Here is a 13,772-nt window from a genome sequence, read left to right as displayed (position 1 = left end):
CTCCTCCAAACAACGTGTAAACTTAACCTGCTTCCCTGTAGTCACTGGGGTCTCTCTATCCCTCCCGGACAGGAACGCCCGAGACCTGCCTGTGGCGGGGATTCGGTAGCAATTAGTTGAATGAATGAATGAATGAACAAATGAATGAGTGAACTAAGGCGGTGACTGCCACATCCCTCTACACACTGGCGATTCACCGGATGAGGGACCCCATCACGCACCCTGTGACCACAGGACCCAAGCTACAGGAACTCTGACACACACCGAACCAGGCCCTCACCACCCCCGCGAGCCACGTGGAAAGCTGCTCTCTCTCCTCCGTGCCCCCTCCTCATCCATCCTCCCACCCACGCACACTTTCCCTCTTGCCTGGGGCAGCTGGTGGGAGGGTGGGGGCTGGGGCGGGGCAGGGCCAGAGGGGCCTCGGTGGCGGTGGCGGCAGTGGGGGCAGGGGACTGGGGGAGGCTGGGAAAGTCCAGGCTCTCTCCTGGGGGGTGGTGGGCGGCGTGGCGAGGCGCTCGAAGGGATGAGGGAGGAGGGTCTCGGCCCGGTACAGCTGCGGTCCCCTCCCTAGCAGCCTGCACGGGTGCAGAAAGGCCTCTTTGTTCTCCGCCTTTAAAGGGTAAGAGAAACACTTATGCATGGCAAATTAGCCCAAAAATGTATTTCTCTAAAACACCCAATTGTCTCACCAGGCCTGCAGCTGCAGGGAAGTTCCAGGGAGCCGGGGAGGGGGTGTCTTTGGGGTGACCCTGAGGGACAGGGAGAGGTGGTGGGGAGAGGGGCCATCGCTCCTTCCCGCCTCTGCTCTCAGAATCTCACAGTCGCAGAAGGACACAGCTGGGGAGGGCCTGAGGGTCAGGGAACCCTCCCCCCTTCAGTGGTACAGAGACGGACACTGAGGCCCAGGGAGGTGGCTGGTGGCAGAGAAAGGGCTGATCCAGGACCCTGGACTCTCACATCTGTACCCACTGCTTGTCTGTGCTGGAAAAGAAGGGGCTTCAGGAATGGGACCCCAGGTCCCCAAGATCAACCAAGCCAGCTGCCCTAGGAATGAAAGAGAGAGAAAGAAACTGGTGGCTCTGCTAGTAAGCTGCCCACTTGGGGCTTCAGTGCCCAGGAGGATGGCCAAGGGCACCCACCGAGCCCACCTGTTCCCCATCCTGGTGCATCTGAAGGCAGCATGTGTGGGGCGATGGGAGATTCAGACAGTGGCACCAGTCGGGAGTCCTCCAGCAAAGCCTTCCCAGGAGCAGGCAGGAGACCTCGCTTCATTTGAACCAAATGCGCATTCAGAGAAGGTTTGGGATCCCGCATTGATATCCCACTCAAGGCACATTCTCCAGGAGTCGGCTCTGTGTGGACCCTGGGAGCATCTGGGCTCCCAAAGGTGAATCAGAGACAGCTCTGTCCCCAAGAAGCTCCTGGCCCCCCGGGGGAGACAGATGAGTAAACAACTAGCATGAAAGAGTCCCGTGGGGAGTGAGGTGCAAACAGAACCCTGTGAACACAGAGGACTGGGATCTTCAGGGCAGTCTCTTTTAAAAAATGGCCCAAGGGCTGGGCCCTGAGAGGCGAGTTTGAGCGTGAGATGGGTGAACATTCCAGGCAGCAGAGACAGCCCAAGGGCACAACAGAACTCCCAACACCACCGCTTGACCTCGGAGTCATTGATTTAAGAGAATTTATTGAGGACTTCCCTGGTGCTCTAGTGGCTAAGAATCCACCTGCCAGTGCAGGGGACATGGGTTCGATCCCTGGTCCAGGAAGATCCCACATGAGCCCACGCATCTTGGAGCCCGTGCTCCTCAACAAGAGAAGCCGCCGTAATGAGAAACTGCACACCACAGAGTAGCCCCAGCCTGCCGCAACTGGAGGAAGCCCAGCAGCAACGAAGGTCCTGCACAGCCAATAAACAATTTTAAAAAAAGAGAGAGAGAATTTATTGAGCATCTCCAGAGTTCTAGCCCACGTAAGCGGCATAGAAGAGAGAACATGATTCTGACCCTGGGTTTGGGGATCTTACCAACTAGACAAAGTGAGTTTATGACAGAAGAAAAACCCTGAGCTGGCCATGAAAAGCGCATGAGGGTGCAGAGTTAGGGCTCAGCAGCTCCCGTGAGACTGCCAGCTCCCCAGCTGTTTGTGCATCTGTGGGATGCAGGGATGGTAACCACCCAGGACGACCGCCATGAGGACGTGGGGGAAGAGCTGAACCCAGTGACTGACACCCCAGAGTTTCTCAGAAAACGTTAGATCTGCTGCCCCACTCCACGCCACCCCCGAGGAGTCTGGAAATGAGAAAGATGGGAGCAAGTTGGGGAGGGGAGATTGTGTGTGTGAGAGTGTCGTGCTCACATGCGTGCTCATGTATGAATGAGTGCGTTGGTGTGCAAGTGTGCGAGTGTGTGTGTGACTGTGCACGTGTGCATGTAGGAGTGAGGGTGTTGTGAGTGTGCATGCACGTGAGAGGGTGAGCTGTGCGTGTGGGGGGGTGCTGTGGTTGTATGCAAGTGCACACATGAGTGAGAGCAGGAACAGGAGCGTGTGTGTGTGTGTGTGTGTGTGTGTGTACAGACACAGGATCATATCTAGGATGCTTCTTGGGGAAGGGGATGGAGCTAAGACTGAAAGGTCAGACGCCGGAAGTGGCCAAGCAGCTGGAAAACATTCTCTCATTGCGGCTTGAGGAACCAGAAAGGAGACCAGGCCCCTTGGATGAGCAAGAGGCCATGAGGCACCAAGAAGGGAGAGAGCAGCTCTGGGCTGAGGCCTCTTCTCCACCAGGCCTCCCTGGTTCAAGAAGGCACCAGCAATCCTGGGTGGAGCCGTCTTACCTAGACCCCCCACCATGCTTATGCAAGACTCTCCCTGGCTTCCTCTTCCCTCCAGTAGAAACCCAGGCTCTTCGGAGAGTCGACCACACCCTCCATGGTCTGGTCCCCACCCTGCTCTTCCCACTTTTCAGCCAGGTCAATTCACCTTTCCTGTGCCTCCAGCCACCCTCCCGCCACACTCTGAGCTCTGCCCTCCCCTGGCGATCTGACTGGAGAATCCTAGTCACTCAGCAGCCAAGAGCTGGTCCTCCCCTGAGTCATCCTTCTCCCTGCCTTCCTGCATCCCTATAACTCTGTCCTGTGCTCCCACATACATCTGAGACCATCCTCATGGCATGCCGTAGTTTACAAAACTGTGGTCCCTGGACTCAGAACCATGGAAAACTCATCCAAGAGTCCTCTCTGTAAAAGGCACCGGGAATTGAAAACAGGGATTCAAATAGGTATATGTACCCCTGTGTCCATAGCAGCATTTTTCACTATAGTCAAAAGATGGGAACAACCGAAGTGTCCATTGACAGATGAATGGATAAACAAATGTGGTCTATACATACAGTGGAGTATCATTCAGTCTTAAAAACGAAGGAAATTCTCAAATACTACAACATGGTGAACCTTGAGGATGGGGGGCTAAGTGAAAATGGAAAGCAGTGTTAGAGTCCACTCATATAAGATACATAGAGTAGTTAAACTCATAGAGATAGAAAATGGAACAGCTGTTATCAGGGGCTGAGGGGTGAGTGGAGAATGGGAAGTTATTTTCTAATGGGCAGAGTTTCTGTCTGGAAGATGAAAAAGTTCTGGAGGTGGGTGGTGGTGGTAACTGTACGACAATATAAACATATACAAACAATAGAAACGTCCTTCATGTACTTAAAGTGTACTTAAATATACTTAAAAATGATTAGTATGGTAAATTTTATGCCGTGTATAGTTTACCACGGAGGGGGAAAAGCACCAGGCAAAGAGTTTTTCAAGGAAGTTCTTTTTAGATTTTAAGTAATAGTTTTCTTAAAGGGAACACCCCTACGCTGTTGGTGGAAATGTAAATCGCTGCAGCCACTATGAAGAAGAGTATGGAGGTTTCTTTAAAAAGCAGAAAAAAAAATGTAAAAATAGAATACTGCAATCTGACTCCCGGGTTTATATCTGGAGAAAACCATAAGTTAAAAAGATACATGCACCCCGATGTTCATTGCAGCACTATTTACAGTAGCCAAGACATGGAATCAACCTAGATGTCCCTCAACAGATGAATGGGTAAAGAAGATGTGGTGTGTGTAGACAATGGAACATTACTCAGCCATAAAAAAGAAGGAAATATTGCCATTTGCAGCAACATGAATGGACCCAGAGATTATCATCATTACTAAGATTTCATCATTACTAGATGAAATAAGTCAGACAGAGAAAGACAAATATCATATGATACCACTCATATGTGGACTCTAAAAAAAAGATACAAATAAACTTGTTTACAGAATAGGAATAGGCTCACAGACATAGAAAACAAACTTACGGTTACCAAAGGGAAAGGTGGGAAGGAGGGGTAAAAGAGGAATTAGGGAGCAACAGATACACACTCCTATATGCCAAATAGGTAAATAACAAGGACCTACTGTGCAGTACAGGGAGCTATACACAATATTTTGTAATAACATATATGGGAAAAGAATCTGAAAAATAATACGTATATATGCATATATGTATCTGAATCACTTTGCTGACCTAAAACTAATACAACATTGTAAATCAACTATACTTCAATAAAAAAATAAATATATTTTTTTTAAATAGAAGGAAACAGTTTTCTTTTTGTAATCTGATATGAATAATAGAAAAAGATGAACGGACATCACCCACTCCCTCCAGGCAGACGTGTCTCCTTGGCGGCTCCGGCCCAGCACAGGGCGTAGGTGGCTCCGAGGCACAGCGAAGCGTGTTGGTGACCAATGGCTTCTCTGGCTAGGTTCCCTCGACCCTCTGGGGGGACCACTCTGGATGCATCCTTCCCTCCCCACACCCCTCATTTCAGCCCAGGAATCTTCCGAGAGGGGTAGGGCACCCCTGGGAAACACAAAATGACCCAGTGGCGTGCAGAAAGGTTAGCATTTCTTTCCATTTATATGTTTCCTCTTATTCTTTGGAAACTCCTGCTTTGTGTATATTTCTATAGTAGTTGTTGTATAGTCGCTAAGTTCTCTCCGACTCTTTGGAACCCCGTGGACTATAACCTGTCAGATTCCTCCGCCCGCGGGATCTTCCAGGCAAAAATACTGGAGGGGGATGCCATTTTATTCTTCAGGGGACCTTCCTGACCCAGGGATTGAACCCAGGTCTCCCGCATTGGCAGGCGGATTCTTTACCACTGAGCCACCACGGAAGCCTTTCTATAGTAGTACACGTGTGTAATTTGTAAACAAATAATCAAACAAATGCCTTTAGATCTGACTCAGGAACTGAACACATTCTGAGAAATTCTTTGTGATGTCTTTCACACCCCAAACTCAGGAACCAATATATTTCAATGTATTTCAAATATATATTTGATATATTTGAATATATTCAAGTATATTTGAACCAATATATTTCAGACCAGTGTATTTCTACAATGTCCTCAGTAATCAAACTTGGCCTCTGATTTTTACCATTCAACTCAGGAGCCAAACAGATTCTGATAGTGAGGAATATTTGTACAAATTTGGGACATTGTGCCCCCACATTCTTACTGAAAAGGATACACAATCAAAAGCATCAGGAACATCCCTGGAGGCCCAGTGGCTAAGACTCCACACCCTCAAAGCAGGGGGCTCAGATTTCCACCCCTGGTCAGGGAACTAGATCCTACGTGCTACAACTGGGGGTTCAAATGCCGTAACTAAAAAAGATCCCACGGGCCACGGCTAAGACCTGGAGCAGCCAAACAAACAAATAATATTTTTAAAATATTTATTTATTTATTTTTAAATCAGAGAGAGAGCTGGTTATTTAAAAAAAATCAGAGAGAGCTGCTTGGACCATTGAAGGGGTGAAGTCTTATGGCCCCATTTAAAGGATGGAAGAGGTGAGACTATAATTTTCCCAGGAGACATCGAGCCCAGGAGACAGATGCCATGATGCCCTTTTATAGATAATCAAACTGAGGCTCAGAAAGGCACATTCTTCAAGATTACAAGGCTAGAAAACGTCAGAGTCAAGACTTAACCCACCTGGATCTAGTCCTCAGACTATACTATTCCGGTTGCAGAGTCACAACTGAGCAACTGAACAACATACTGTTCCAGAGTGCCTCCCAGTGAACCAGAGGAGGAGCTTGGCAAATGCAGCCCCCAAGCCAAGTTCCCTCTTTATCAGCAAGTTCTGGGCCACTCCCCCGCAACACACACCCACTGCCTGGCCCATGCCTCCTTATCCACACACCTGAACAGGTTCAAGGCTGCCTTTCCCCAGGTGGGCCCTCCCCTAGCCTGGCCTTCCCGTTGCTGGCTGTAGTCCCCCGAGGTGGCAGTGGGCTCCCTGAGGACCCTCCACTGTGCCCTGGATGCTTGGCCGGGGGCCTGGCATGTCTGGTACATGATGGGGCTCAGTGAATAGTTGAGTGAAGGGGCAGGAGTGACGCATGCAGGCAGCCTTCTTACTCAGCCACACGTGCGGGTGTGGGACTTGGGTCCCTTCGGACAACGACACTCTACAGTGACCCTGACCCCGAGGAAGGTCAATGTGCAGCTGACCTTCGGATCAGAAAGAAACCCCAGAGGAATGGGGGGAAGTAGAGGGAAAGAGCAGCTAAGAAAAGGAGAAAACAAGAATACGAGGGGGTAGAGACGTCCAGGGGCCACCTTCCGCTTGTTCTGCCCATGGACGTTGACAGCGAAACAGAACCAAGAAAACAGGAGGGCAGGGGGAGGGGCAAGCAGAAAACCTTCAAAACCACCCAACCTTCTCAAAAGGCACTGAAGGGACTTCCCTGATGGTCCAGTGGCTGAGACTCTGCACTCCCAATGAAGGGGGCCTGGGTTTGATCCCTGGTCAGCTAACTAGATCCCACACGCCACAACCTGACACAGTCAAATAAATAAATAATTTAAAAGAAAAGACCCTGACGGTAGTGGGCCACATCCGTATACCACAGGAAGGCCATCCTGGTTCCTGACAATGGCCTGAGCTCAGCAGGTGCTCCCACTCTGTGCCCACCCCTGTCCTCTCATAGCAGCCCCTCTGCCTGCCTTGGACTGGTCTATTTCACTCAGCAGGTTCCTGTAAATGGAGCCAGTTTTAGGCTATTCCTGGGTGACCTGGGAGCTCTGTGGTCCACAGGGTGATAACCATGACCTGAGAGTCTCACTCCTCCACCATCTCCTGAGGATGTTCTTGGCAAGGTCATGACTGTGTCTGAGAGGGCTGCGCCCAGAGTATCTCCTGCTACCAGGCGGTGGTGGGTCACGGGCTCTCAGCTGATGGGTTGTCAAGGGCTCAGATGCCAGTCATGAGGGATGGCCAGGGCCCTCGGGGCATGCAGAAGTTGGGAGCTGAAAAAAGGGCACCAGCAACTTGGGGACAGGGAGGGTGGAGAGGATGGAGGACAGTGTCAACCTACTCTTCATGGACGCCACCCACAGCCATATGTGTGTGCTAAGGACTGATGCTGAAGCTGAAACTCCAATACTTTGGCCACCTGATGCGAAGAACTGACTCATTGGAAAAGACCCTGATCCTGGGGAAGATTGAAGGTGAGAGGAGAAGGGGACAGCAGAGGATGAGATGGTTGGATGGCATCACCGACTCAATGGACATGAGTTTGAGTAAACTCTGGAAGTTGGTGAAGGACAGGGAGGCCTGGCATGCTGCAGTCTATGGGGCCGCAAAGAGTCGGACACAACTGAGTGACTGAACTGAACTGAAGTCACTTCAGTCATGTCCAGCTTTTTGCGACCCCATGGACTGTAGCCCATCAGGCTCCTCTGTCCATGAGGATGCTCCAGACAAGAATATAATATTGGAGTGGGTTGCTATGCCTGCCTCCAAGGGATCTTCCTGACCCAGGGATTGAACCTGAGTCTCTTACATCTCCTGCATTGGCAGACAGGTTCTTTACCACTAGCACCACTTGGGAAGCCCCCACAGCCATACTTGTGCACCCAAACACACGTGTGTTGTCACCATCCCACTTTCAGACACAGGTACATCCACACACTCAGGCTTACAGGCACAAGTGTTTCCTCATCAAAGCCTTCCCAGCCCACACACAGACACACAAGCCTACGCACACATTCACGATTCATCAAGCAAGCAAGAAGGGCCGGACGCCCCTGAAATCATTCTTTCTCTCCTGTTCCACCCTCTTTCATTTCCACCCTACCCTGGCCATTCTTCTCCACGTCAGCCAGGTGTCCCAACCACTATATCACCCCCAAGAATCTGTTGGAAATCCTGAGGGTGGTAGCCTGGTTCTCACACCCCTGGTGAGTCAGGACTTCACCTGCCCAGGCCATCTTGACCCTGACCCTGTATCTGACCCCCAGCCTCCTCTGCTCACATGCACCACACCCTGGGCTGCATGGAGAGATGTGTCTCCCTGCTGGGCTCTCGTGGCACACCCTGGTGCCTCCAGCTCTGGTGATGGCTCCTGGAGATTGGAATTTGCCATGAAAACCTTGGTGAGCCTAGCCATTAGGGAGTAAGATGCAAAAAATGTGTGTACAGGTGACTTCCCTGGTGGACTCGTGGTTAAGACTTCACCCTTCTACTGCAGGGAGTGTGGTTAGATCCCTGGTCAGAGAACTAAGATCCCATAAACTGTGCTGTGCAGCCCCCAAAAAATTAAATTAAAAAAAATGCATATTCCGGAGTTCAGACCCGAAGAATGTCACCCAGTAGTCAAAACACAGCCTCCAACCAAGTCCTGACCCATATCACAGCTGAGCCTTGACCGCAAACCAGCCACAGATGGAGCCTTGACTCCAGTTAGAGACTGTCCATCAAACCTGGCTGATACCCTGAACCTTGACCCTGGTCGTCTGTGCCTTTGGCCTGACCCTGACCCTGACGACAACCTCAGGCCAGACCCTAAACCAAAAATGAATGCTAAAAAGCCTTGATCTTGGCCGCAGTCTGGATCCTGATCCTGACACCCAACACGAACACTTTCCTAGTTCACAGCCTGAGCCCTGATGGCAGACTGAGCCATGACTCTAACTCTAAAATCAACTATTTCACTGTCTATAAACTGAGCACTGTTCCAAAGCACAATGACCCTGATCTTGACCCCAGTGAACCCTTATCTTGGCCCAAGGTTGAGTCCTGATCTTGACCCCAGACAGAGCCCTTAACCTCTCCCAAAATGAACTCTTACCCCAGTGACAGCCTGAGCCTTGACCCTGGCCCCAGACTGAGTGCTAACCCTGACTGTAGCCTAGCCCTGATCCTGACTGAAGCCCGAGGCCTCGTCCTGAGCCAGTCCTCTCAGAAAACTCTGCCTCTGTTCACAGAAGGACTGGCCCCACCTTCCTTTCCCAAGTTCAGGAAACCTTAGCTGAAGCCTAGGAAGACTTGCAGAACTTTCCACAAGAGCCACAGGACAGCCTTTGCCACGTGGCAGGAGGTGGGGTCTATCCTCATTTCACAGGTGAGGAAACCGATTCGCACGGAGGCTTAACTTGTTCCGCGTGGTTCCAATGAATAGAACAGGAAGTGAAAGGCAGACACTATAGGGAGACATTTCAGAAAGCATTTCCCAAACTTCTGGGCTGGGCAAGGACAGAATGAGCCGCATGCAGAGGCCTGAGTGCCATGTCACTGGAGGCGTGCCAACAGAGGCGGGGGACTTGTCAGCTGGCGAGAGGCCTACAGGAAGTGGAGGGCCCCCCAGCCCCGAGACGTCAAGGAAGCTTCACGCCGCACTCAACAGCTTCCTCCCAACCCTGATGGCCACACCTGGAAGACCTCTAGGCCACCATCTCAGGAGGGAGAGACCCAGCCCCACCAGGTGGGACCAGAGCTCCACCCTTCCCTGCTCAACTCCTCTGACCAGCCCTTTAAGCTGTCTGGACCAGGCATAGACGGGAGACAAGGCCCACCTCGCCAAGCTGGCCATCGGGCAGTGTCACTCCGTCCCAGACAGGCTCTCTGTCCCAGTGTGAGTCCCCGCTCTGCCCCAGGCTCAGAAATACACATCCAGGACTGGCAGGACATCTGCCACCGTTTTCAAAATGCCCGAGCGGCCTCGCCCTCCCCTCATCCTCGTTTTGTTGACTCGGGACACAAAGGCCAGAGAGGCTGAGCGGCCTGCCTAGGGTGGCACAGCCAGGCAGGGGCACGTCAGGATGCGGACCCCAGACCCTGGCACCTGCCCCACTCACACGGCCCCACAGCTGCCCCAGTGGGGTTGGAGGATGGTGGGGGGACCTGGTGCCAGGCGGCAGAGGCTGGGATGGGGGGCTGGACGGCCCCTTGTGCCGCCACCCCCCCAGGCATCCCGGCCTGGCTCCATCCACCGGCCGCCCAGCTGCCCGCACATCCGCCCAAGCCCAGACATCAATCCACACCAGGGCCCTCGCTCCCTCTTTCTTTTCTGCCCTCCTCTTCCCTCCCCAACTCACGTCTTTTTTTTTTTTCCCCTCCTCTCTCTCTTCCAACATGTCATTACAGTAGAAACAAAAAGTGTCGGGACAATGCGGGCATTGACGAAGGCCCCCTCGCAGCCCCCTCCCCCCACGGTGCGTGCCAGCACTCTTTCCACCCGCCCAGGGCTGGAACCACTGCCAAAGGAGCCCTGCTAATAAACAAGAGGAACCAGATAAACCAGGAACACAATAGAGGGATTTGTTGCACTTAGAATGGTGGGAACAATGTCAACGTCGCGCGCAGCTGCTTCTAAGCCCCCACCCCACCAAGTCCTGCCAAGCAGCCCCCTTGTCCCCCATCCCCTCTGATTTATGAAAGGTCAGAGGGCATCATGGCTAAAGGGCCCCTTCCTCGCATCCCTCATTAACCCTTCGGACACAATGATCCCTTCTCTGGGAGGTGGTGAGTGGGGGGCGTGTGTCATGCACAACACTTCCTGGAGCTGCCTGGCCATGGTGCAGGGGGAGGAGGAGCAGGCTCCAAGATGCCTTCAGGCCACAGGCTTCATCTGGAGTCACAGCCTCACTGATGGAGGCCTTCTTCTTAGTGACCCCCAGAGGTGTGACCAGAGCCACAACTGGATCTGATGGCGACGCAGGCTGCTTCCTGAGCCGTGCTTTCAGGGCAAAAGATTTGTTCTCCAACGTCCTAGTGGGTGCTGAGTCCCTCCCTAGATGTTGGGGTGTGAGAATAAGCCAGACATAGTTCCTAATTTGGGAAAGCACAGGTTGATGGGTGTGGGGGAGCCCAGGGAAGTGGGGGAGCCCAGGGAAGGAAAATCTGGGGAGAGTTCTGGCAGGAGGTAATGTTTGAGCTGAGGAGGCAGCACCAGCAAGACAGTCCCCAAAAGTTGTCAGGAATTACATATCCTGCTCCACCACTTGACCACAACGTCTTCATCAGCAACTTGGAGACAAGAAAAATATCCACCTCAAAGGATACTTGGAAAGATGAACTGCTACAAATAAGATGCTTAGAAAAGAGCCTGGCATGTAGTTAAATTTCAATAGGTGTGACCACTATTATTACAGTTGATGGTGGTGATGGTATGGTGCTCACAGCCACCCTGAGCTTCATAACATGGTCGTATAGATGGGCAGATGAGGCTGGAACTCCCCTTGGATCATAGCTAGTGCTTACAGACCCAGGATTCCAACCCAAGTTTCCATACTCCAAACCCAGGAATCCTGCTTACTCAACTGGTTTGGGATGGACACTCAAATTAGGAATCTGGGGTTATGGGACAAAAAAGTGCTTAATGACCTTTTTGGGAGTTAATCTCAAAATGAACTTCAGCCTGTCTTCCCTCAATAAAAAAAAAAAAAAAAGTCGCATGGAATCCTCTTAGTCCCTTCACATTTAAGCCCAAACTGGAAGAAGGAAAATGCATAAGAAAGTCTCCTATTCACCCACCTCTCACCTCTGCTAAGCAGGGGTCTCTTGATAACACTCTGATCATTCCTGCCCCCCACAAACCATCCCCACCATCCCCGCTGGGGCCCCAGGCTCCTTATGTGGGCATTGACTATTCCTCCAGCAGAAGAAAGCCATGTTAATAATAATCACTAAACACCAATCCTTTAGGAAATAAGATTAGCTCTACCTTCAAAACATATTCAGAATGCCCAGTCTCACTTCTATTCTACATTGTACTGGAAGAGCTAGCCAGTGCAATAGAGCAAGAAAATGAAATAAAAAGCATATAGGTTGGAAGAAGCAACACTATCTTTATTCATAGGCAACAGAATCATCTCTATAGAAAATCCTAAATAATCTACAGAAAAAGCCTACTATAAAAAGTTAGTGAGTTTAGCAAGGTTGCAAAATACATCAATATACAAAACAAACCAACTATATTTTTATATACTCGTAAAACAGTAGAAGTTTTAAGATTTTCCATGTCATTTAAAATAAAAGTATAAAATGTGAAATAGGGATAAATTCATATTATAAATTCATGATATAATAACGCTTAAGAAGTAGAGAAGACCTGACCTAGGGAACTTCATACAATGGTGTTTTTACTAGACACTGTAAAGCAAGAGACAAAAGCAACTGTTTACAAATACTATATATTAGTTGGTGAATTTATTTTTTACAAGGCATGGGTTAGCAATTCTAAGACTGTTTTATATGTTCACTGTTTGAACAAATAGGTAAATATGCTATAGATAATAAGAGCTCTATTTCTGTGTGTTAGAGAAACAAATTACAAATAAGTAATAGGAAAAGCCTAGAATAAGCCCTGTTGTGCTCGAAAGTGAAAGTGAAAGTCGCTCAGTCGTGTCCGATTCTTTGCAACCCCATAGACTATACAGTCCCTGGAATTCTCCAGGCCAGAATACTGGAGTGGGTAGCCTTTCCCTTCTCCAGAGGAAGAAGGGATCTCCAACCCAGGGATCGACCCCAGGTCTCCTGTCCAGGTTGTGCTGGAAGTAGAGCTTAATTTCCATCTCCTCAGCTGTCAGCCAGACTTGGTGACTCACTTCTAACAGATAGAGTAAGAAAATGGAAAACAGTATCCCTATAATGGAAGAGCCTGGCAAACACAACCTTAACCAAGGAGTCAAAGTTGACATTACCATTAACAAGCCATATCAATATCATGTTATTCCTAATGCAAGGGGCTTTCCAGATGGCGCTAGTGGGAAAGAAACTACCTGCCAGTGCAAGAGATATGAGACAAGGCTTTGATCACTGGCTCAGGAAGATCTTCTGGAGAAGGACATGGAAACCCACTCCAGTGTTCTTGCCTGGAGAATTCCATGGACAGAGGAGTCTGGGGGGCTACAGTCCGTAGGGTCACAAAGAGTCAGACACAACAGAAATGACTTAGCATGCACATACGCCTAATATGATGTGATGAGAAGGGGACCTCCCCATGTAGTGTTTTTCTCCAAAATTCATACTTTCAGATTAATAACGAGAAAATATCAGAAATAGCCAAATTGAGGGACATTCTACAGAATGTCTGACCAGTATTCTTCAAAAATGTTGAGGTCATGAAAGATTCCTGAGAAACTGTCACAGATGGGACAAGACTAAGGAGACACGACAATTAAATGCAATGTGGGATCCTGACTTGGATCTTGGAAAAAAAAACAGGCATTAGAGGAAACTGGATGAAGGATATACAGGGGCTCTTTGTACTGTCTTTACAACTGTTCTGTAAGTTTAAAATTATTTCAAACTAAAAAGTTTTTTAATCATATCATTTAATATAGCATAAAATACAAAATGCTTAGGGATAAATTGGACAAAATGTGAAATCTATAAAACATTGTTGAGAGACATTAGAGAAGACATAAATGG

Source organism: Bos taurus, chromosome 5, assembly GCF_002263795.3.
Source record: "Bos taurus isolate L1 Dominette 01449 registration number 42190680 breed Hereford chromosome 5, ARS-UCD2.0, whole genome shotgun sequence".
Classification (NCBI taxonomy): Eukaryota; Metazoa; Chordata; class Mammalia; order Artiodactyla; family Bovidae; genus Bos; species Bos taurus.
The sequence above is the reverse complement of the archived record's forward strand: the minus strand, read 5'-3'. Positions refer to the sequence as shown.